The sequence below is a fragment of the Cervus canadensis genome, chromosome X (assembly GCF_019320065.1).
Source record: "Cervus canadensis isolate Bull #8, Minnesota chromosome X, ASM1932006v1, whole genome shotgun sequence".
Lineage (NCBI taxonomy): Eukaryota > Metazoa > Chordata > Mammalia > Artiodactyla > Cervidae > Cervus > Cervus canadensis.
This window is the reverse complement of record NC_057419.1, coordinates 102009632-102035045: the sequence shown is the minus strand read 5'-3', so window position 1 is coordinate 102035045 and position 25414 is coordinate 102009632.

Here is a 25414-nt window from a genome sequence, read left to right as displayed (position 1 = left end):
TGGTGTTTACAGTATTAACAAATGCCACGACCATTTATCTTTCAGTTTGCACTGTAATAATTTTCGGAACTGATTATCATGCAAAGAAGGAGTTCGGTGAGACAGGAACTGTGCGATGCCAAGCTGAAATGAAATAGTACATATTGGAGAAAGGTAAATGAAAAGCATTTGCCATGTGACCTTAAGCAAAGTCCCTCCTCTCCTTGGGCTCTGTTGGTCTCACCTGTACAATGAGGGCTGAGACCACATGGTCTCCAAGGACCTCCCGGCATCTGGCAGCTCCCTGCTGTACACCAGCTGTGCCCAGTAGGGGTTGTAAGCTCCTGGGCTCCTGCCTGGCCCCTCCTCTTGAGGATTTCACAGGGTCCTAAGCCAATAATCAGCTCTCCTAGTTGCCACACATATGGTACTTGGCCAATCCCAAATGCCTTTAATTGGCTTAATTGTAGTCTTATGCTCATCCTGCAAAGGGGGAGGGCAGGAATTTTTAACTCCAATTTAGTGGTGAGGTACCTGAGACTCAAAGAGGTTAAGCTACCTTCTCTCAATCACACAGTTTCTCCGTAGTAGAAACAGGTCTCAGATCCCTGTTACTGAATACTGCCAAGGGGTCAGGTTAGTGAAACATTGTCTGGGAATACAGAGGCATCCGATCCCTTTCACTTCAGAATTCTGAATCCCATTTCTGTGTCTTTCCACTGATGTGTCCTGGGGGTAATTATTTCACCACTCTCTATCTCAGTTTACTTATCTGTAAGGGGAAGCTAACAGGACTACTTAACCAAGCTGTAGAGAAAACTGAATGAGATCATCCACATCAAGAGCTGAGCTCAAAGGCCAGTGCACGGTAGTTGCTCATAATGTCAGTGATGATCAGCATCATCCAGATAGAGCCAGCACCACACCTCACTGTTGCCTTTCCATCATCCTTTCAGTAGTCTCTGGAGATCTGGGGGCTTTCTCTTCTTTTCCCAGGCTTTGGTGCACCCATCATTCCCAATGACTACAAATCTTACAGGAAAACACCAAACATAAAATAAACCAGATGCTTCTGTGCTTAAATCATTCCACTCCTTGACAGTTGTTCTGTAAACAGGATTCTGATCTCCCTTTAGATATAAAGGCCTCATGATTTGTGTGACAAATGTAGCAGATGCAAATATTTTTCTTGCCTACTTTCCCGCTTTCCTTCCACCCATCATCAACGCTTGTTTCACAGAAATCTGCAAAGGTGGCATTCTCAAGAGTGAGAGTCATCTCAAGGCCAGGTCACCTAGAGTCCATTCTTTCTGATCTGGACAGGGGGTTTTTCTCCCAGAAGACTTTGCTCATTCTGCAGTTTAATAAATGTCTGAATTCTCTGGCCTGGTGCTAGGCATGGAGCAGCACAGAGGGAAGAGGACAACTTTTCATTGCTTAGGAAGACATGGAGTCATTGCTTTGCCTCCCAGAGTGTGGCTCTGGGGCCTCTGTGAACTGCACACACAACATTCTTCCTCCAGTTTACTGTCCAATCTCCTCTCCAGTATACCCAACCTCAAAAATAAATGGGTTGGACTACCCTCCTCCACTGTTGATGGGAATGTAGATGGGTGCAGCCATTATGGAGAACAGTATGGAGGTTCCTTAAAAAAATAAAAATAGAACTACCATATGACCCAGCAATCCCACTCCTGGGCATATATCTGGAAAATATGAAAACTCTAATTTGAAAAGATACATGCATCCCAGTATTCATAGTAGCACTATTTACAATAGTCAAGACATGGAAGCAACCTAAAGGTCCATTGACAGATGAATGGATAAAAAAGACATGGTGTGTATACACACACACACGCACACACACGATGGAGTATTACTGAGCCATAAAAAATGAAATAATGCCATTTGCAGCAACATGGATGGACCTAGAAATTATCATACTAAAAGAAGTAAGTCAGACAGAGAAAGATAAATATCATATGATATCACTTATATGTGGAAACTAAAAAGAAAGATATGATGAACTTATTTACAAAACAGAAATAGACTTACAGACATAGAAAACAAACTTATGTTTACTGAAGGGGAAGGGGAAAGGAGGGATAAATCAGGAGCTTGGGATTAGCAGGCACACACTATATATATATATATATGTATGTATATATATATATATATATATAAAAACTGAATGACTTTGCTGTACACAGGAAACTAAAAGAACTTTGTAAACCAACTATACTTCAATTAAAAAGCAAAATTTTAAAAAGAAAATGGATTGGACTAGATGGCTTTCAATCACCCTTCCTGTGTCACCAGCATGGATACAAGTCTGGCTGGCAGGACTGTGATAAATTTCCCTCAGAAGACTCAGGAAAGGACAAACATGGAGTCACTTTTAGCCACTATTCTTGTAAAAGTCACTTTTCTTCTCTAAAAGGAATCAATGAAGACATATGTTAAACACAGAGTAAAACATTGTACAGACCCAGGGCCTGGGCTTCTGCTCTCTGAACATTAGTGCAGAGAATACCCTGAGATGCAGGCAAGGTATGAAGTGGCTGCACCCTGCCTTCCTCTTGAATGAGTTTTGAAATAACTGAGTGAAAGGTTTGACAGAAGGCTCTCATAGTAATAGTATGGAAGAGGAGTCAAGTGAAGAGACCAGACTTCCCGCCTCCCAGTCAACCATCCCTCATGAATTATCCAGTCTGATTTGGGGGCAAGTGAAAGTTCACAAAATATTTTCAAAGTAGAACTACTTCCCTAATATCATCTAAGTTAGCCATCTCTCCCTTTCCTCTGCTACTGCCATAAATCAAACATTTACCACTTCTCTATTGGTCACCATACCAACCTCCTAGCTGATCTCCCTGTGCTGTTACTCTTCTTCCTACTCTATTACCAGGGACATCTGGCTAAAATACAAATGTATCAAAAATAAAATGTAGACTTTATTATATCCATGCCCTGCTTGAAGAATCTAAGACAACTCAGGATCAGAAAGTAATGGTCAAAATTCTCTAAGCGAGGTTTCAACAGTATGTGAACTAAGAACTTACAGATGTTCAAGTTGGATTTAGAAAAGGCAGAGGAACCAGAGATCAAATTGCCAACATCCATTGGATCATCAAAAAATCAAGAGAGTTCCAGGAAAACATCAACTTATGCTTTACTGACTGCCCTAAAGCCTTTGACAGTGTGGACCACAACAAACTGTGGAAACATTTTCAGAGATGGGAATACCAGACCACCTTACCTGCCTCTGAGAAATATGTATGCAGGTCAAGAAGCAACAGTTAGAACTGGACATGGAACAACAGACTGATTCCAAATTGGGAAAGGAGTACCTCAAGACTGTATATTGTCACCCTGCTTATATGCAGAGTACATCATGCAAAATGCAATGCCGGGTGGGAAGAAGCACAATCAAAATCAAGATTGCCGGGAGAAATATCAATAACCTCAGATATGCAGATGACACCACCCTTAGGGCAGAAAGTGAAGAAGAACTGAAGAACCTCTTGATGACAGAGGAGAGTGAAAAAGCTGGCTTAAAACTCAACATTCAAAAAGTGAAGATCATGGCATCTAGTCCCATCACTTCATGGCAAATAGATGGGGAAACAATGAAAATAATGATAGACTTTATTTTCTTGGGCTCCAAAATCACTGCAGATGGTGAGTGCAGCCATGAAATTAAAAGAAGCTTGCTCCTTGGAAGAAAAGCTATGAACAACCTAGACAGCATATTAAAAAGCAGAGACATTACTTTGCTGACAAAGGTCCGTCTAGTCACAGCTATGGTTTTTCCAGTAGTTATGTATGGATTTGAGAGCTGGACTATAAAGAAAACTGAGCACTGAAGAATTGATACTTTTGAACTGTGGTGTTGGAGAAGACTCATGAGAGTCCCCTTAACTGCAAGGAGATCAAACCAGTCAATCCAAAAGGAAATCAGTCCTGAATATTCATTGGAAGGACTGATGCTGAAGCTGAAATTCCAATACTTTGGCCACTCGATACAAAAACTGACTCCTTAGAAAAGACCCTGATGCTGGGAAAGATTGAAGGCAGGAGGAGAAAGGGACGACAAAAGATGAGATGATTGGACGGCATCACTGACTCGATGGACATGAGTTTGAGCTTGCAGCTCCAGGAGTTGGTGATGGACAGGGAAGCCTGGCATGCTGCAGTCCATGGGGTCACAAAGAGTCAGACATGACTGAACAACTGAACTGAACTGCTTGAAGTCTTCCTTCAACCCTACAGTCTTCAAAAGAAAGCCTAAGGTCTTCCACGGGGCCCACTAGGCCCACCTGATCTGGTCCAACCAATCTGTCACAACTCAACTCTTGTCTTCTCCCATATGCTAAGTCATATCGCTGTCTGGTTCATTTATCAATCACTTCACTAATTCTCTTTCTCTGCTGACGCCCACACACATCCCTAACCAAGGGGTTCACTGACAGTCATTGAATACCCTCTGTGGTAGATTTTCTGGAAAAAAATGGTTGCAAATCATTTCTCTCATTCCTGTAAACACATGCCCCTCCTCCCATCAACAAGTCAAGTTGATTAGCTCCATTCCTTGTGCCTGGAATAGCCCTGTGACTTGCTTTTGCCCAGTAGAATGTGGCAAAAGTGGCATTGACTTCTGAGCTTAGGCCCAGAAGTTTTCATTCACAGAACATGCTCAGCACCATGTTAGGACACTTGATATAAATGACTGAGGAGCAACAGAACACGTGAAGAGGCCCAGGGACCAGTCACAATCATTCACCCCAGCATTGTGGCCAGCCCCCAGCCCATCTACCAGTTAAATCCAACCCCAAGAGGGAGCCCAAGGAAGATCTGCAAAAAAATCACACAGTCAACTTGCAGAGCTGTGAGAAATAATACACCATAGTCATGTGAAGCCACTAAGTTGTGGGGAACTTAGTGACTCAGCACTGGATAACTAATTTCCAGGTTGAAAATTGTGATCTGGATCCCATCTTTTTTTAAAAGCCTACCAGTTTAGATTGTTATGTGGCAGGCTGGAGGGGAGGAGAGTTTGGGGGAGAAGGGATACATGTATATGCATGGCTTAGTCCCTTCGCTGTTCTTCTGAAACTATCACAGCATTGTTAATCGGCTATTCCCCAATACAAAATAAAAAGTTACACAGATAAATCAGCAATTGACTAAAAATAAATAAGTAAATACAAAGCATACAGTCTAGTCCCTTTGACCTCACTCACACACGAACAGCAATTAAAAGGAGAGGAGATTGTCTCTAATTATGAGGGCAGATGGTGTTGAGGAAAGTGCCAGAATCTGGGTTCACATCCCAGCCTGACTGAGTAATCCTTGGAAATTCATCCTCCCACTCTGTGTCTATGTTCTTCCAAGGACATGAAGGGGTTGCCCTCAAGCTCTGAAGGAAATGGCAGCCCTGAGTGAAATGTGGTAACCCATGTGTGAAATGCTCTTGGTGAGCCATCTAATGGTGATGAGAGAGTGACAAGGGAAGAGCTCATGGAAAGAAATCCAAAAATACTCAGCCTGTGAGCAAATCCTTCACCAGCAGGCACCCTAGTGTTGGGCACAGCACCCAAGGTAGACACGAGAAGCACAGCAATCAATGCCCACAAGCCTTCTTGTGATTGGCCTGACACAGCTATGATCAGGGCAGGGAAGGGGCTATGGAGAGCAGAAATCATTCAGATCCTACCACTTATACCACCTTTGTGACCTTGAAAAAAAAAATGTCACCTCCCTGGGCCCCTTGACTGTACAATGGGCAAGAAGCTGACAGCCCTGCCTCCCTCGTGGGAACATGAACAGACCCAAGGAGAGTAAAGGGCTCCATCCATTGTCCATGTAGGCAGGTGGTGCCCCTGGTGACCCAGCAAGGACTGAGCCATCTGAGCAGGTTCCTCAGAGAAGGTGACACATGGATGAAAGGTTGGCAAGGATTCTGCAAGGTCAGAAGGAAAATAAAGGAGCTTCCATGGGTTGAAAAGCTCAATGACAGCCAGAGACAAGCCTGTCCTAGGATGAGCCACCCAGCAGGGGCTGACTCTATGGCCGAGAGAACCACAGTCCTTTCCCCATTATTTGTCCCAAGTATCACTGCAGACTCAAAAGCAAATCATCAGACACCCAGCACTGGAAAGAAAATGAAGAGTGGAAAAGGGCTCCTCGATCCTGAAGTGCCGTCAGCAGTCTGGTGACCAAAGCCATCATTTTTATCTTTTACTGATCCAACTTCTACAGACCAGTCTAACTATTTTGTAAGAAAACATGTCAAATAATTTATGACAAGAGCCAAGAACAGAAAAGAAAGTTGCCACAAGCACATTCGAGCCACTGCTGTGACAAAACACACGCAGATTGGTTTGGGCAAATATTGGGAGATGTGTCACCATGTCCCAGTTAATACTGGGAAAACACCCTACTGCCAGGAAGGTTGGTGTGGGATGTGAGGACACAGAGCAGGGGCGACAGAAAGCCCTGTAACCCAAACCCCAGCTACATTCACCAGCCAGCACTCAGTGCTGTCTCCCCACCGGCGAGCTCCCCATCCTCCTCCGGGAAAGCTGGACCAGGAGCCAGGAGATCCTGCCTGGAGTCTCTGATTTCCTCCAACAAGCTGAGTGATCCTGAACAGAGGCCTGGACCACTCCAAATCTCAGTTTCTTCGTCTGTAAGATGGGGGAGCCCACCCCACCCCCACCTCCTAGCTCAAGTGAGAGAGGAGAAGGCTCTATACTTTGAAAGCTGTAAAAATGTGAGACAAACAGAAGTGATTTTTATTATTAAATCAAGCCTTGGAATTTACACATTCATCGCCTGCTCAAGGTTGAAAACAGAGCTCAAAGGTCAAGTCCAATTCATTAAAGCCTATTTAGAAGACAAATTGTCTTTCCTCTGATTCACGGGCTACAGAATCCAGTAGCTTAAGAAATAAGGATGCTTTATTTGAAACTCTTTGTTAATTCAAAGCTGCCAGGATCTGTGGAGCCTTCAGTTCAACATGGATGAGAAAGCGAGGCCACATAGAAACACGAGACAGAGCTTGGGGGCTGGCACTGCTGGAGGCCTGAAGCCCTAGGCCAGGGCTCCCTTGAGGACTGCAGTCTTCTCTAATTGGGAAGAGGTCAAGACAGTTCTAAATAAAGACCTTGAAGGACCCAAAGGGAGCATGTGGGTTGGCAGAGACAGGAGGCAAACAGAGAAACAGCAGACCAAAACCAAAGCAGCAGAAATAGGGAGATGCAGGCCTGAGTCTGGCCTGCCTGCGGCACACACAGCATGCAGAGAAGTTGATTAGATGTGGCCTGGCCCTGGAAGCCGCGAAGATGATACTAGGAACCTGGCCTTCAGTTGGTCCTCGGCACAGAGCTGTAGACAGCCATGCACTGTCAGCAATGACTCCATGGACTCTGATTTTCTTATGCTGGCTGCAATGACTTCAAAGCCTTTCTGTTTCCCTGTACTGACCTCAACCAGTCTTCCTTTACTTCCAGAATCATCTATTGAGCACTCTAACAGCATTTTGGTACATCAATTTAGTTAGGCTCAAGTGTAGTCCCCAGTTAGTCAAGCAAACACTAACATAGGTGCAACCATGAAGGGGATTTTCAGATGTGATTAAATTCCATAATGAGTAGATGTAAATTAACCCAAGGGAGATTATGCTAGATGGGCCTGGCCTAATCCAGGAAGCTCTTAAAGGAAGCTTTACGCCTTCCCTGAGGCAGAGACATCAAACAGCTCCTATTCACAGGGCTTCAACCTGCCCAGGATTGTCCCCCTTGACTGCAGGCTGAGGATAACAAGCTTCAGCCAGGGCCTGTGCAGCCCCAGCTGGCTTGTGATTTCCCCTTCCTGACTGCCTGCCCTACAGACATGCTTAACCAGCCTGGACAACCACATAAGTCAATTCCCTGTATACTACTGTATATAACATATTAACATATAGTATAGTTCTGAGATACACACACACACACACACACACACACACACACACACACACACACACACGTATTAGCTTCTGCTTCTCCAGTTGAATCCTGATGATAGCAGCTACCCAGTACCAAATTCTGCCCAGCATTGAGGGTACAGTGGTGAATAAAACATAACCCTTGTCCCCAAGAAACTCAAGATGTATTCAAGATGAGACAGGCAAATCAACTAGCAGTTTTCAAGATGGCAGATCTATCCAATGTGTATCAACTTTCAGTTATGCTAGACGAATACGTTCTGGGGCTCTGCTGTACAATATTGTGCCTATAGGTAACAATACTGTATTGTGCACTGAGAATTTTGTTAGGAGGGTAAATCTCATGTTAAAGGTTCTTTGTTGTTCATTCACTCAGTCTTGTCTGACTCTTTGCAACCCATAAACTGCAGCATGCCAGGCTTCCCTATCCTTCACTATCTCCTGGAGTTTGCTCAAACTCATGTCCGTTTAGTTGGGGATGCCATCCAAATATCTTATCCTCTGCTGCCCCCTTCTTCTCCTATCTTCAATCTTTCCCTTCATCAGGGTCTTTTCCAATGAGTCAGCTCTTCGTATCAGATGGCCAAAGTATTGGAACTTCAGCTTCAGCATCAGTCCAAAAGATAGCAGTAGCTCAGTACTGGAAAAGAGTGGCATATGGGACCACAAACAAAGAATGCTGAAGCAAGAATGAGGAGATGAGAGATGCTTTAAGAAGCATGATGAAAACGTTGGCTAAGGATTTTGCCATGTGGATGGGGAGAAGTAGGAGCTCTCAGACAGAGGAAGCTCTGTTGTCAAGAAAGTAGCTAGTACTGTCTCATATATGTGAAAGTTGCTAAATGAGTAGATATTCAATGTTCTCATAGCAAAAAGAATGGTAATGTTGGGATGTGATGTCACTGAGTTACCAGAAGTATAAAATATCTAAGTATATCAAATCAACCCATTGTATATTTCAAATTCACCCAATATATGCCAACTATATCTCAAGAAATCTGGGGAAAGTCTGAACTTTTCAGACTTCCCAAAGTCTGAACTAGATCAACTGGAAAGAGACCTATCTGGTCCAGATGTGACAGGATGTTACAGGATGAAAAGGACCCTGGGAACAGGAAGTGTATGGATGAGTACAGGCCAAAGGAAGAGCATGTCTGATACTAATCCAGGAGTCAAAGAAAAAAATACAAGGGGAAAAGAAAAGGTCTGGCTGCATTAAGAGGACAGTACTATGGTACTGCAGTACTACAAAAAATATTTGACTCAGAAAGATCTAATAACACTAGTGGAAGCAGTTTAAAAGTGCTTGACACTGCTCTACAGAACAAAATTGGTGAGCTATTGATCCTTCAAGGAAATGACTTAAGTCCCCCAAGCAGCTCTCCCCAGGAAGGTTTCTCTGAAAAAGAGGGAAACCAACCAGTCTTGTTCATGGTGGGTCAATCCCACTGATCCAAGTGACGTTTAGCTGTTGACATTTTAGAGTCTGAAATCACACTTAGCAAAAGAAAATTGCACTGGCAAAAACTACTGACACAATGGTGGTGCTATACCTGCGACTCCTTTTGTTTTCCTTCCCAGATCTCCAAGGCTAAGCCTCCTGTCCTCATCCACATGACCCCACTTATGCCAGTCACTAGAACTCTAAGGATAAAGCAGTGACAATCCCCACCCTCAAGGAACACTCCCTTGAGACCTGAGGGAACAAAAGCAGAGGAAACACTGGGAGAAAACTCTGTGTGGGGCTCCAAGGGAGTCGGTTCTACTGAAGACGGACCATTCCCAAGTGGGGTGGCCATTGACCAGGTGGACAACCATCAGAGGAAGGAGGGTAGCTCCAGGCAAAAGAGGTCATGGGAGGAAAGGCTCAGAACTGGCAATCTCTTGAACTAGGAGTGTGTTCTACTAGCTGGAGTATTGAGTGAGAGAGGCCAAGGTTGGACCATTCAAGGCCCATTTGCACCATGTTAAAGAGGTTAGAGTTGATCCTAAAAGTATCTCTTCTCACTTGGGAACTTCTAAGAAAATGACTCAACTCCCTTGAGCCAAGATCAAGGCCAAGGGTGGCAAAGCCAGGCTGGAGACACTGAAGAACCTTTGTGGGGTTTTTGGTGGTAAAGGCCATGTCTGCCAGGCCCCAAGTGATATTTAAAGTCTTAATAGGCATTTCAGCCCCAAGTATTTTCCATTCAAACCTTTAGATGTGATGAGTGATATTAAATTAATTTTTTTTTTCAACCTGCCTTCTTCACAAAGCCTAAAAGAGTATTTCATGTGAGACTGCCCTGACACAACAGGGACAGACCACTGTAATTCATCTCAACCACAGACAAGCCTGACCCTCAATGTCATGAGCTTCTCACTTTTAATTTTCCTACTCTTGCCTGACAGGATATAGGACAAAGGCTTGCCCTGTGACCTCCCTTGGCAGCAGCCTCGGTGTGCAAGAAACTGGCTTGGCTCGCTGCTCCCAGGAGCTGTGGGGAAAAGGGGTGAAGAAGAGTAGGCTTTCCCAAAGCAGACTTGTTGGCCTCCATAGTCATGTGAACCAATTCCTTATAATAAACCTCCTCATATAGATACACACACATGCAATTGGTGCTTTTCCTCTGGAGAACCCTGATTAAAACACAAGGCTACCCCCACATGGTGGGAGTAGGAACACTGGGGGAGGTGTGACCAGAACTCCAACCCTACCCTGCAGTAAAGAGGGACTCCTCCAACTCCCTGCCAGGATTCTCACATCCTCTGGATAGGAATAGGATCCTATCCTATCCTCTGGATAGGAATAGGAATCAGTCCCACCCCCTATGACAGGTGCCAAGTGGTAATAGCACCTTTCTTCCCCACCCAACCAGAGGTGAATTAGTAAAGACCAAGTGGAGAGTATGAACTTCCATCCTCATCCAGTAGTAAGAAGAACCCCCACCCAGGGGAAAGAGAGGGTGGGACAAATACAGATTAGCATTGAAACATATAGTGATAGCGAAGTTGCTCAGTCGTGTCCAACTCTTTGTGACCCGGTGGACTATAGCCCACCAGGCTCCTCTATCCATGGGATTCTCCAGGCAAGAATACTGGAATGGGTTGCCATATCCTTCTCCAGGGGATCTTCCTGACCCCGGGATCAAACCCGGGTCTCCCACATTGCAGGCAGACACTTTAACCTCTGAGCCATCAGGGAAGAAATATATTACCATATGTAAAATAGACAGTTGGTGAGTATTTGCTGTATGACACAGGGAGCTCAAACCCACTGCTCTGTGACAACCTAAAGGGGTGGGATGGGGTGAGAGGGAGGTTCAGGAAGGAGGGGACATATGTATATCTATGACTGATTCATGTTGACATATGACAGAAACCAACACAACAGTGTAAAGCAATTCAGATCAGTTCAGTCGCTCAGTCATGTCTAACTCTTTGCAACCCCATGAATCACAGCACGCCAGGCCTCCCTGTCCATCATCAACTCCTGGAGTCCACCCAAACCCATGTCCATTGAGTCGATGATACCATCCAACCATCTCATCCTTTGTCGTCCCCTTCTCCTCCTGCCCTCAATCTTTCCCAGCATCAGGGTCTTTTCAAATGAGTTAGCTCTTCTCATCAGATGGCCAAAATATTGGAGTTTCAGCTTCAAGATCAGTCCTTCCAATGAACACCCAGGACTGATCTCCTTTAGGATGGACTGATTGGATCTCCTTGCAGTCCAAGGGACTCTCAAGAGTCTTCTCCAACACCACAGTTCAAAAGCATCAATTCTTTGGTGCTCAGCTTTCTTCATAGTCCAACTCTCACATCCAGACATGACTACTGGAAAAACCACAGCCTGGACTAGACGGACCTTTGTTGGCAAAGTAACATCTCTGCTTTTTAATATGCTGTCTAGGTTAGTCATAACTTTCCTTCCAAGGAGTAAGCGTCTTTTAATTTCATTGCTGCAATCACCAGCTGCAGTGATTTTGGAGCCCCCCCCCCCAAAAAAAAGTAAAGTCGGCCACTGTTTCCACTGTTTCCCCATCTATCTGCTGTGAAGTGATGGGACCAGAGGCCATGATCTTAGTTTTCTGAATGTTGAGCTTTAAGCCAACTTTTTCACTCTCCTCTTTTACTTTCATCAAGAGGCTCTTTAGATCTTCTTTGCTTTCTGCCATAAGGGTGGTGTCACCTGCATATCTGAGGTTATTGATATTTCTCCTGACAATCTTGATTCCAGCTTGTGCTTCCTCCAGCCCAGCATTTCTCATGATGTACTCTGCATATAAGTTAAATAAGCAGGGTGACAATATACAGCCTTGACGTATTCCTTTTCTTATTTGGAACCAGTCTGTTGTTCCATGTCCAGTTCTAACTGTCGCTTCCTGATCTGCATACAGGTTTCTCAAGAGGCAGGTCAGGTGGTCTGGTATTCCCATCTCTTTCAGAATTTTTCACAGTTTATTGTGATCCACACAGTCAAAGACTTTGGCATAGTCAATAAAGCAGAAATAGATGTTATCATCCAGCTAAAAATACATGCATTTAAAAAAAGAACCCCCACCCACCCTAGGTGTCAAAAAAGACCCAATGGTAAATTGAGAATTCTACCCTCATCTATCAGTAATGATGTGATGCCTCTGTTCCCAATGAAGCTGAAATTTGATTGAGTAGGCCTGTTGTGGATAATAGCATGGGAGCAACAACTCCAAAACTACTTGTAGTGCATTAATCAAATGGGTAAATATCTTAACATTGTTGGAAACCACAGTTCTCACTCTGAAAGAAAAGAGATATAAATATGGGGAGATTGGATTGAAATTCAAGGTATCAGGATCAAGTTGCAACTTAAAATTAGATGGTCAGGTCGGGGATGCAAAGGGCATGTGTACTTCCTAGAAGCATGGCTATCCTAGTAGCAGGGAGTTTACCTAGGCCCCAGATATTGGTTTAAATTCCCCATTCACAGGCATCACAGCTGCTTGGAAAAATGGCACATTCCAGGCTGGGGCAAGATATGGTCTATCTGTTGAGTGAGCCACTCAACTGCAGTCAGAAGCCTGCTGGCACTATGGTGACATGCTGGAGCTGAAGGATCCTGGGCTAAAGGACAAAGGAGAACCAGCCACTTGGGATTCTCCTGAGCCTGCATGTGGCAAGGCATCCTAGCCACGCTCTCTTGGTGTTCTGTTGTCTTGAAGACTGCAGGCGGCCTCAGCTGTGCCACAAGTAACTGTGAGAAGAGGTTTGTGTCCTCATCTGAGCTGGACATAGTTTAGGGGACCTCCAAACCAGGGCACTCTCAGGAGGATCTTTGGTGACCCTGTCTTTGACAAGAGTGTCTCTTTCTAGAATCCTTGGCTTCTTTCTGGGAGACTCAGATTGCTCTTACAGTAGGAAAGGGTGGTCTACAACAAGCTGGTGAGAGGTCTAACACAGTCTGATGTTTTGTTATCAATTTTGGCTCCTGGCCACTTTTGCATTGGGAAGTGGTTCTCACACTTTTACACAGTGGGGGCCTGGAGAAGGGAAATAAGTCCAGGGTCAAGCTTTCTCATCATTGTGTATGACAGGTATGCTGAGAGGAGGGGACCATGGCTGCTCTGTTGGTATTGAGGGGGATTGGGATGTCAGCTCTAACCTGAAGTATGGCTAGGATTCTCAGCTAGCCAATCCTTCCTTCAGAACCTACTTTTTACTGAGCATCTCTTTGATGTCAGTTAAAAAAAGTACTGAGCAGCTATTTTGTACTGGGAACTGAAGGCCAAAGACAAGGAAAAGGTGCCCTGTCTCAGCCAGCTCAGGCTGTCACAACAAAATACTATAAACCATTTTCTCACAGTTCTAGAAGCTGGAATTCCAAGATCAGGGGGCTAGCACAGTCCAGTTCTGATAAGCGTCCTCTTCCTGGCTTATAGACAAGTGCCATCTCACAGGGTGCTCATGTTACCTGTCCTCAGTGTGTACATTTGGAAAGAGAGAGCAAGTTCTCTGGTGTCTCTCCTTATAAGGGCACTAACCCCATCATGAGGGCCCCACCCTCAGGACCTCATCTAAACCTAATTACCTCCTCTATGCAATCTCTCCAAATACTATCACATTAGGGGTTAGGGCTTCAGCATATGAATTGAGGTGGGCAGGGGACACATTCAGTCCATAACATGCCCTGTCCTCAAGGAGTTCACAGTCTTTGGCCAGAGATAGAGAACTAAATCAACAAGTACAACATGGCATGGAGCATTCTGTATAAAGGCAGGGTCAAAATGCAGTTACACTGAGGGACCACTTTTCGCCTCCTGATGGGCAGAAATCCCAGAAAAGACAGATATCAAGCAAATAACACCACCAAGACAGGCATAATTACAAACTATGAGAAATGCTGAGAGGGGAAGCCAAGATGCTCTTCCAGAAGGAATAGCTCTGGGGCCAGAAGATAAGCTGAGTTCAGTTGGGACGTGTTGAGTTAGAGGAGCCTATGAGGTAGTATCTGCACTTTGTATTATAGAATGGATTTTTATTAGGAATCAAACCCAAAAATAAGGAAGTTTGCTCCTGTGTCTCCCAACCCCCTTGGCACTGGCAACATAAGTAACAGAACCAAGAGTTGCAAAGGACACAAAATGCCCTTGGGCAACTGTGAATAAATACAATGAATTTTATGGCTAATGAATCAAGGCTATACCCATGGATTCTCTTCAGAAATAAGGACTGCTGGGTCTCAGAGACTGCCTACAAAAGCCTCTTCATTTTATGGCTGAGAAATCCTCAGCACAGAGAGCAAGTTCCCGTAACTGATTTCTGAGATGTCATACACTTGGCCTCAGCTACTATGTGATGTTGAGGAGGTGCCTGAGTTCCATGTGCTTGAGTTTCCTCAGTAGTCAAGTAGGAGTGGTGACAGCATCTACTCCATAGGCATGCTGTGCCACTTCTGCAGATCCTTTTGCTGGCACCAGGGTCTGTGTCTTCCAGCTGAAGTCATCCCTTAAAGTCAGCCTCCTTGATGAATAGCCCTGTAGGAAGAAGGTGATGGGGCTCTTTGCTTGTCTGCTGGCAGTTTTAGTGTCACAGCTTCCTGCACAGAGATTTGGGCTGTGGGGAAAATACCCAAACATCCATACCCATACAGTGTGGATTATAAATTTAATCCATGGCAACAACAGTAATAGCTAGCCCATGCTGAACATCCACCATCCCAGACATTGTGTGAGGGACATTACTCATGAAGGCTAGCCATCAAATCAGCCTTGCAAAATACATAGAACCATCTCTATTTTACAGAAGAATCTGAAGCAAATGAGAAACTAAATATTCCAACAAATAACACAAGACTGTATATCCTTAATATACAAAAAGCTCTCATAAATCAATAAGAAAAAAATCACAAAAGAGACAAATGACACAAATAGACAATGACAACACATACATAATACAGTAAACATTAAAATGCCCACTAAGACTTGAAATCAGAGAAATGCAAAATGAAAATGAGACACCAATTTTTCTTTTTTGTTTATCACATTGGCAAATATTTTAAGCATGAGAATACACACAATTGACAGGGGGCAGGGATAAATGTATTGTGATGATAATGTCAAAGTACTAACCAGTAAGACTTCTCTGAATGGCAATTTGACAAGTGACGTAAAAAGTCTTAAAAACTATACTGTTTGAGTCAATATTTCTACTTATTTCTAAGATGTATCCTATGGGAATAAGTAGAAAAATGTACCCATTTATACAAGCATGTATACATCTGTATGTGCACAGAACAATACTGAAAGAACACAGACAAATATGGTAACAAAGGGACCTCAGGGATTTAGGGTCACTGGTGATTTAATGTTTTCCTTATTTTATTGTGTTTTCCAAATTTTATTCAGTGACTTTATAATCAGAAATATATGCATTTTACCAAAGGGCAGCTGTAAGTTATTCTAAATAAGTTCCTATCTCCTGACCTGGCAACTGGCCAAGATAGAAAGGAAACAGTTGTAGTCTGTCAATCCTTGAGGTACTTCTCCCAAAAGACTACAAATGACACCAAAAGAATAGAAAAGGCAAAATTTGCTTCCAATTTTCCAAAAAGAATAGGTGGCCAGTTCTATACATCACAGTGCTGTTGAGTGTACTGTGCACTCACAATTATAATGAATTATAACCTATGCACCCACAATTGTAATGAATTCTACCATGTTAGTTAAGGAAAAACTGGAATGAAATTTTTGGTCAACCCCATATGTTGAAAAGTATAAGGACACATGCTCATTTGAAAGGAAGAATTGCTAAACTGAAACTCTGAAGAAGAAGTTTAATCAAGTTAGTGCAAAGTTCTGCACTTAGGTCCAGAAAGTCCATGTTTTTAGGGGAAAATCTGAATTCATGGTATGCATGAAGATGACACAGGCCAAATGGAAGGGACCAATCTTCACTCCCTGCACAAGTGTTCCTGCCTTTTCCCATCTCCCTACATCTACTTCTGGCATATGCCTGGCTGGTGGAACTCTGCACCCTGCCCTACTCTCCATCAGGCCCGCCCTCTTTTCCTGCAGGCCCACCCTCACCCCTGCAGACATTCAGCCTATGGCCCCTTTAGACCAATAACCAAGGATACCAGGCAGCATGCATTCTCTCCAGGATATTGGCAATCCCTCACGTTGGTATTCTGCACCCCAACATGGTCCCTGCTCAATAGTGGTCTGGCCAAGAAAGCACAGATGCAGCAGTGCAGCCACAGAGAGCTGGGAAGGCCATTAAGTGGAATGATATTCCAGAAGGGTGTGTGTGCTGTTCTGTCCCCTATTATCCTGCTTGCTTGTACCTCTCAGGTTCTTGACAATTTATGGTACAGCAAAAATCCCATTAGAACAGGCTATAGGAGGTGTTCAAATTGTGTCACCGTACTGGAATTTGGGCTGTGGAAGGCAGTTCAGAATGAAAGAGCCACTGGCCAGGACTTCAGCAGTTTCCATTTGAGTGGAATTTGCCTTGAAATGTCCTTAACGGAAACCAGATCTTCCCGGTCTTGATATTGCCTCTGGAATGAAGTGATAAATGCCTGGATAGACATGGGAACTCGATTTTGTAAAAGCTAAATATAGTTGTTTGAGTGTACAATGAGAGTGTGTGTTAGGTAGCTGAGGATGAGCGATGGATGGGAATTTGGCTTCCCCAGCTCAGGAACCTGGGGCAGCCTGGTTATGTGTGTAGCCACAAGCAGGTGACTCTTAGGTGACATACATCGTGATGCTCAGCACTGGCTGGATACTGATATTTTGTTTATAAACAAGACGGCCTCTCTTCCACTAGTCTGAGGAATCTTTGATAATTCACATGTGAAATTAAAGGCATCTTATTCATTCTGTTATTTATTATTCTCTGTAAAATGAGTTAGGAATTTGTCCCTGTGAATAATGTTAGCCATAATAGTTAATTTACTCCTATTCATTGGCAGTAATAAAAATGTACAAGGGGAGGCAGAAACATTATTATTTCTTGCTTGAAGTGCAATTTCATGTGGTGAGAAAAACATGTTAATATGCTGCAAAGTGCTACAGGAATTTAGTTCTCAAAGGAATGGTGGTATTAAATGTATTCTGACAAGAAGGAGCCTCGGAAGGGAAACATTTATCTTCATAAAGTCATTAAATTTACTGAGCAGCATCGCATTCTTCCTGCAATCTGCTCACTCCATTAAAGGCGAAGCTGGGAAACTGACTCTGTCAGAGGAGAGGCCCCCACATTTCTGAAAAGAGGAGGAATGGGGCTCTTCCCCTACAGGAAAAGTTTCCCCCTCAAAACCAATGAACTCCAACCCAGATACACACATGGGTTCTCTGTTACCTCCTTCCAAAATAAATAAATGGGGTACTGACAAGTTTCTTCCTTTACTCACAGTCAGATGATTCTGCAAGGGACTAATCGCTGACAGATTTTGCAAACCCGCCTGGTCCATAATTTCAGGGGACTCAGGGTGAGGGGGGTTCCATCCAGCTGACCTGGACCCAAGGTGACTCACACAAGCCTGGATCTACACGATGGTGTGAGCTGTTGTGTGAAGTAGTTTTCTGTATGTGTGTTTCATAGTCAAGGGATCCATATCCACCCAAAAATGTCGTAAATCTGCATTCTTGAAAATTACCAAGGGAGAGAACTCGGGTTCCTTGGAGTTGCCTGTTTCTCTCGTATTTCAATAGCTCTGTGTCTTTAATGGGCTTCCCTTGTGGCTCAGCTGGTAAAGAATACCCCTGCAATGTGGGAGACCTCATTTTGATGCCTGGGTTGGGAAGATCCCCTGGAGAAGGGAATGGTTACCCACTCCAGTATTCTGACCTGGAGAATTCCATGGACTGTATAGTCCATGGGGTTGCAAAGAGTTGGGAACTCAAATCACCATGAAACGCCAACAGACTTCAGAACCAAAGCCATGCTGCTCACTCTTGGACACAAAGTAAGAAATGAAAGCAAACTGAGCAGCTTTCAATACCCTAGAGGACACGTCCCACGCATCAGATGCCTTGTCTTCCTCAGTTCAGTTCACTCAGTCATGTCCGACTCTTTGTGACCCCATGGACTGCAGCACGCCAGGCTTCCATGTCCACTGCCAATTCCCAGAGCTTACTCAAATTCATGTCCATTGAGTCGGTGATGCCATCCAACCATCTCATCCTCTGTTGACCCCTTCTCTTCCCACCTTCAATCTTTCCCAGCATCAGGGTCTTTTCAAATGAGTCAGTTCTTCTCATCAGGTGGCCAAAGTATTGGAGTTTCAGCTTTAGCATCAGTCCTTCCAATGAATATTCAGGACTACTTTCCTTTAGGATGGACTGGTTGGATCTCCTTGAAATCCAAGGGGCTCTCAAGAGTCTTCTCCAACACCACAATACAAAAGCATCAATTCTTTGGCGCTCTGCTTCCTGTATGGTCCAACTCTCACATCCATACATGACTACTGGAAAAACCACAGCCTGGACTAGACGGACCTTTGTTGGCAAAGTAATGTCTCTGCTTTTTAATATGCTGTCTAGGTTGATCATAACTTTTCTTCCAAGGAGTAAGCGTCTTTTAATTTCATGGCTGCAGTCACCACCTGCACTGATTTTGGAGCCCAAAGAAATAAATTCTCTCACTGTTTCCATTGTTTCCCCACCTACCTGCCATGAAGTGATGGGGCCAGGTGCCATGATCTTAGTTTTCTGAATGTTGAATTTTAAGCCAACTTTTTCATTCTCTTCTTTTACTTTCATCAAGAGGCTCTTTAGTTCTTCTTTGCTTTCTGCCATAAGGGTGGTGTCATCTGCATATCTGAAGTTATTGATATTTCTCCTGGCAATCTTGACTCCAGCTTGTGCTTCCTCCAGCCCAGCGTTTCTCATGATGTACTCTGCATATAAGTTAAATAAATAGGGTGACAATATATAGCCTTGACGTACTCCTTTCCCAATTTGGAATCAGTCTGTTGTTTCATGTCCAGTTCTAACTGTCGCTTTTCAGCCTGCATACAGATTTCTCAGGAGGTAGGTCAGGTGGTCTGATATTCCCATCTCCTTAAGCATTTTCCACAGTTTGTTGTGATCCACACAGTCAAAGGCTTTGGCATAGTCAATAAAGCAGATGTAGGTATTTTTCTGGAACTCTCTTGCTTTTTCGATGATCCAACAGATGTTGGCAATTTGATTTCTGGTTCCTCTGCCTTTTCTAAATCCAGATTGAACATCTGGAAGTTTACGGTTTATGTACGGTTGAAGCCTGGCTTGGAGAATTTTGAGCATTACTTTGCTAGAGTGTGTTGAGTGCAATTGTGCAGTAGTTTGAGCATTCTTTGGCATTGCCTTTCTCTGGGATTGGAATGAAAACTGACTTTTTCCAGTCCTGTGGCCACTGCTGAGTTTTCCAAATTCGCTGGCTTATTGAGCGCAGCACTTTCACAGCATCATTTTTTGGGATTTGAAATAGCTCAACTGGAATTCCGTCACCTCCACTAGCTTTGTTCATAGTGATGCTTCCGAAGGCCCACTTGACTTTGCATTCCAGGATTGCTGGCTCTAGGTGAGTCATCACACCATCGTGATTATCTTGGTCATGAAGATCTTTTCTGTATAGTTCTTCTTTGTGTTCTTGCCACCTCTTCTTAGTATCTTCTGCTTCTGTTAGGTCCATAGCATTTCTGTCCTTTATTGTGCCGATCTTTGCATGAAATGTTCCCTTGGTATCTCCAATTTTCTTGAAGAGATCTCTGGTCCTTCCCATTCTATTGTTTTCCTCTATTTCTTTGCATTGATCACTGAGGAAGTCTTTCTTATCTCTCATTGCTATTCTTTGGAACTCTGCATTCAAATCAGTATATCTTTCCTTTTCTCCTTTGCCTTTCCCATCTTTTCTTTTATCTTCCTAACATTCCACAAATAGCTGCTGTTCTAAGGATGAAGACACACATCCTATCTGCCAACACATCATAAGAAAGAAGGCAATCTTGGGTGTGCTTCAGAAGAGGACCAGGGTACGGGGCACAAGATGAAGATAGGAAATAAAGAAGAACTGTGGATAGAGTTTTAAAATCCCAGTGCAAGTTTATCTGGGGAAGAAAATGGCTTTGACTGAAACAGGAGAGCTAAAGTGTCCCCCACACCATGTCACAAGCAACAGCTAGGGCTGTCTCAGGACAGATCCAGAAGAGTCAAGCCATTTATTTGGTGACATGAAAAGAATATCCAACAGTTGAGACTCTGTTACTGGTCCAGTGGTTAAGACTCTGTGCTTCTAATGCACAGGACATGGGTTTGATCCTTGATCAAGGAACTAAGATACTGCATGCTGCATGGTGTGGCCATAAAAACCCCAAAACACAAAAAGAAAAGGCATCACAGCCAACTTCTTACAAAATAGAAAAAGAAAGCAAAATGATTGAGGGGAGCTAACTATAAGCTGTAAGAAGTCACAGACAATATTGGTTGCTCTAATAGTACCAATACCTCACTCATAGGAGACACTCCACAAATATTTGTTCAGGAAATGGATGGATGCATGCATGCATGGCTCAGTTGTGCTCTGGGGGGTGGCAGGGCTAGATGGAGACATTCCTGACCTGGCACTCCAAGTGACACTGGCCCGTCCAAAGAACACTGCATTTTGTTAGCAGGATGAATTTTGAAATGTTTGACCAGGTTGATAGAATTTCCAGTGACCAATTCCCAGGATTCTGACTCTGTTCAGTGAAAAGACTGATATTTGTTGAATGTCCATCATGGGCTAATTATGTGAACTATGTTTTCACTGAATCCTGAGAACAGTCGATTTTGCAAGTGGAGAACCTCAGAAAGGTTAAGTAATTTGCCTAAGAGCACACAGCCAGTGACTGGTCCTCTTCTTGGTGCCAGGCTGACCAAGCAAGCAAGACAATGTGTTTTCTGTCTTCCCAGCCAACACTCTATAGAGGGACACTGTCATTACACAATTAATAGTCCAATTAATGACATAGCTACCCTGGTGATCAGTGCTATGAAGCAGCAGCACTCGCTGCCAGGAGACCCAACAGCAGCCAAGACTAACCTCATCTCGGAGGAGAATCACACAGGCTTCTTGGACAAAGTGACACTTAAGTAACACTTCTAAGGCTCAATGAGCCATAACTAGATAAAAAAAGAGCAGAAGGGGTATTCAGGCAAAAGGGTCACGTGAGAAGGCAGGCCCAGAAGCAGAAAGGAAGACACATCTTATGACGAATCCCAGGGCAGCCTGTGGGACTGGACAGCAGACAGTAAAGGGGGAGATGGCCCACTGTGAGGCTGTCAGAGGCAAAAGGGACCATGGCGGTGGTGTTGAGGATTTGAAGATGTAGCCCAAGGATCATAGAAAGACACTGCAAGGTTTTAAGGAAAGAGACCAATCAGATCTGCATTAAGAGGCCCCTGGAGCCACTAAATGGAGAACAGATTAAAAGTGATTAATGGAGCCAACTGGGAAACCAGGACTCTTGTCCTGAGGAGAGGAGACAATGATGGCTGGGCAGAGAGGAGGAAGGAGGGTGGACGAGGGGAAAGTTTTTTAGAGGACAGACTCTCCAGAGCTGAGTGGTAGAGTGACCACAGGAAACTAGGGAGATGCAGGTGTCGAGGATGACTCTCAGATTCTGAGTTGAGGACCTGAATGCAGGAGACCACTCTCCACTGAGATAGGGCTTGAGAGAGGGAGGAGGACCCTCTGCCTGCCTGGCATCTATTTCTTCTCTATTCCAGCAGGAAATCCCTTTCCACTCAAACATGGAGAATATTCCCTCCCTGGCCTGGTGATTGGCAGCACTTTTTGAGGTGAAATGTCATTCTCACTCAGGAAGGCATCTGAACTGGTCAGTGGAAGCTCAAACAGCATCACGTGAGAAGACCAGGGCCCCTCCAGGTTGCAGACCAAGGGGTTATTCTTTAAAAATGATGCTAATTGTGTTGTGGAAGCCTCCCCATCACTGCCAATGAGCAGCCGAAACCTCTTTGGCATCTTCATGATTTCACAACCAGGTTTCCCAGCCTGGGCCTGCATGGTTCAGTTAATAGAGCTTGCAGAACAAGACACTGGTGACGCGCCCAAGTGCTTGTTTTTGCTTAACACACTGTTAACTGATTCTTTTAAAGACCTTTGAAACATTCAAGTGCATACAGGCATTTTAGACTATCTGCCCTCTGTAGCTGATCTGGCCAATTGCCAGCCCATCTGGAGGCCCACTAAGGAGAAAGTAGAAGAGGTTTCAAAACCCAGACTGTGCAAAGCTCAATGTTTAACCCAGTGACTCTGCAAGATGATCTATCAAGAGAGAACAAGTTGAACAATCTTTGCCTGAACAGGATAATAGCCGGATGGCCCTTCAAAGAGGCACTTGTTCCAGAAAACAAGATCATTTGCTTTTAGTGCTATTTTACTCCACATTTCTTGTCAAGAACACAATCTGACCTGAACCCAAGCTTAGATTGTGCAGAACATCAGATTCCTACATACACTGTGTGTCTAAAGGCGATTCATTTAGTCAAGATACTTGACGTGAAAATGCAAGATTAAATGTTTAAAAGATTCGCTCATCATATCTGAGCAACAGGGCCATCATCCTGCAGGTCCTTTGTGTATTATGATATCACCCATCGCTTCCCACTCAGTACTCCACATCAGGCTCTGCACCCCATCTCTGCTGGCCTTGGGGCCCCAGTTTGGCAGCCTTCCAGACTACCTTCTCTGGCTTTTTATTAGCTCCGTGTTCCTCCATGAGTTGAAATCAAGGCTTCCCCTCAATCCTCAGCTTCTTAGAACTCTTCCAGTTGGACCACACCCAAGTACAAGATCTCAGTAGCCCCTGAGCCCAGGACTGCTTTAACTAGTAGCAGGCACAGATATACATATGTATATACGTGAACCTGGGCTCCCCACATACACCTCCCAATCACCCTGTGTGGGAGGCTACTGACGTCACCCGGGTTAATGTGCCTCAAGGAGGCAAAGCTGGTAGCACAACGCAGTCACCAACCCAGAGGAGCTAGACCGAGATGGGCCTAAGGTACTGGACCCACCATGACCACACATCCCGGGAGAAGTCTTAGGATGTGAAGAGGCAATGGCTCAGGAAAGGATGGCTGAAGATCTCACTGATGCTGATGTGGGGCCAGAAGAGACAGCCTTCTCTGAAGGAGTCCCTGGGCCAATGGCAATGCAGTGACAAGGGTGCGGCAGACAAACTCTAAGGTAACCTCCAATGCTTCTTCCAATTCCTGGTGTCCATGTCTTTGCCGACTCTGCTCGCTCTGAGCATGGGTAGTATGTATGACTTGCTTCCAACCTACAGAATATGGCAAAGGTAATCAGATGTCACTCCCACAGTTATCTTGTTATGTAAGACTCCAACTCACCAGACTGGAAGGAGGATTCTCCTTGATAAAAGAAAGTGAAAGTCTTAGTCACTCAGCTGTGTCTGACTCTGCGACCCCATAGACTATAACCCACCAGGCTCCTCTGTCCATGGGATTCTCCAGGCAAGAATATTGGAATGGGTTGCCATTTCTTTCTGCAGGGGATCTTTCCAACCCAGGGATCAAACCTGGGTCTCCTGTACTTCAGGCTGATTCTTCACCATCTGAGCCACTAGGGAAGCTCTGATAAAGGAAGCAGCCATGTTGAAGAAACCACATAGCAAGAATTTCAGGTGGCCTCTGGCTTATGGTCAGCAAAAATCTCAGGCTCTCAGCTCAACAGCCATGAGGAAATTAATTCTGCCCACCTCCTGATGCTTGGGAGCTGATTCTTTCCCAGTCAAGCCACTAAGAGTTCTCAGCCTTGACCTTGATTTCAGCCTGTGAGACTCTGATCAGAGGCTCCAACTAAGCTGTGCTCAGACTCCTGATCCACAGAAACCAGGAGATAATTAACATGTGTCAGTTTAAGCTGTTCAGTTTGTGGTCGTATGTTATACAGTATTGGAAAACCCGTACATAAGACTTATGGGAATCAAGGATTCCAGAATCAGTCAGGCCAGGCAGACCTAGAGCTGTGTGGGAGGGAGGAAGGGGTGGCAGGAGTAATGGTAGGTAGAAGGAAAGGCAGAGTTGGAAAGATCTCAAATATTAAAGCAAATCAAACATCCCTGTCTTGAACCCTGCCTCAAGCTTTAGTTCAAATATGCACACATCTGTACCCTCCAGTCTGGCATGCCACCCAGAGAGCCTAAGCATCTCTTCTGTGCCAGACCCTTTCTTAGATCCAGCAGGGAGATGACAGGGAAAAGTCAAGGTGACTGGCATCTAGGGGTTCTTGGCAAGGACTTGGATCTCTTTGGGAACTGACTAACTCAGGATGCTTATTTAAAATATGATCCCCTGGGCTCCACCCACAGAGATTCAGTTAGTAAGTCTTGGGCAAGGCCCAGATATTCATATTAAAAAATATATATATCTCAAGTGATTCTTCTGCAGGTAGTCCAAGGACCACACTCTTAAGATTAAACAGTGACATGTAAGACTAATGCTAGGTTTTCAATAGAGGGATGACAAGATATGGCTTGAATATGAAGAGGCTCACCCTGGGCTGTTGCATACAGAATGGATTGATTGGGGGTAGGGATGGAAGCAGGGGCCAGCAGGGGCTGTGGTCCAAAAGCAATGATAGTGACTTGACCAGGGTAGGAACAGTGAGTTGGGAGAGAAATAGGTGGATAGAGGTTATACTATGGAGGTGGAACCAACAGAACTTAGTGATGTGTTGAAGGAGAGGGAAGTATTGAGGATGCCACCATTATTTAGACCATCATGTTTGTGATTATTCAAGTGACATACCCATTGGAATTGTGCTCACTCTACAGTATAATACTCACAAAATGGAAGAAACAGATAAATACAAAGTCAATCTTTTTCCCATCAAAATAATTAGGATAACAATTTGGAACACACTGATTTCCTTAATTCAATAGGTGAATCCATCATCATGAATGAATCAATGTTT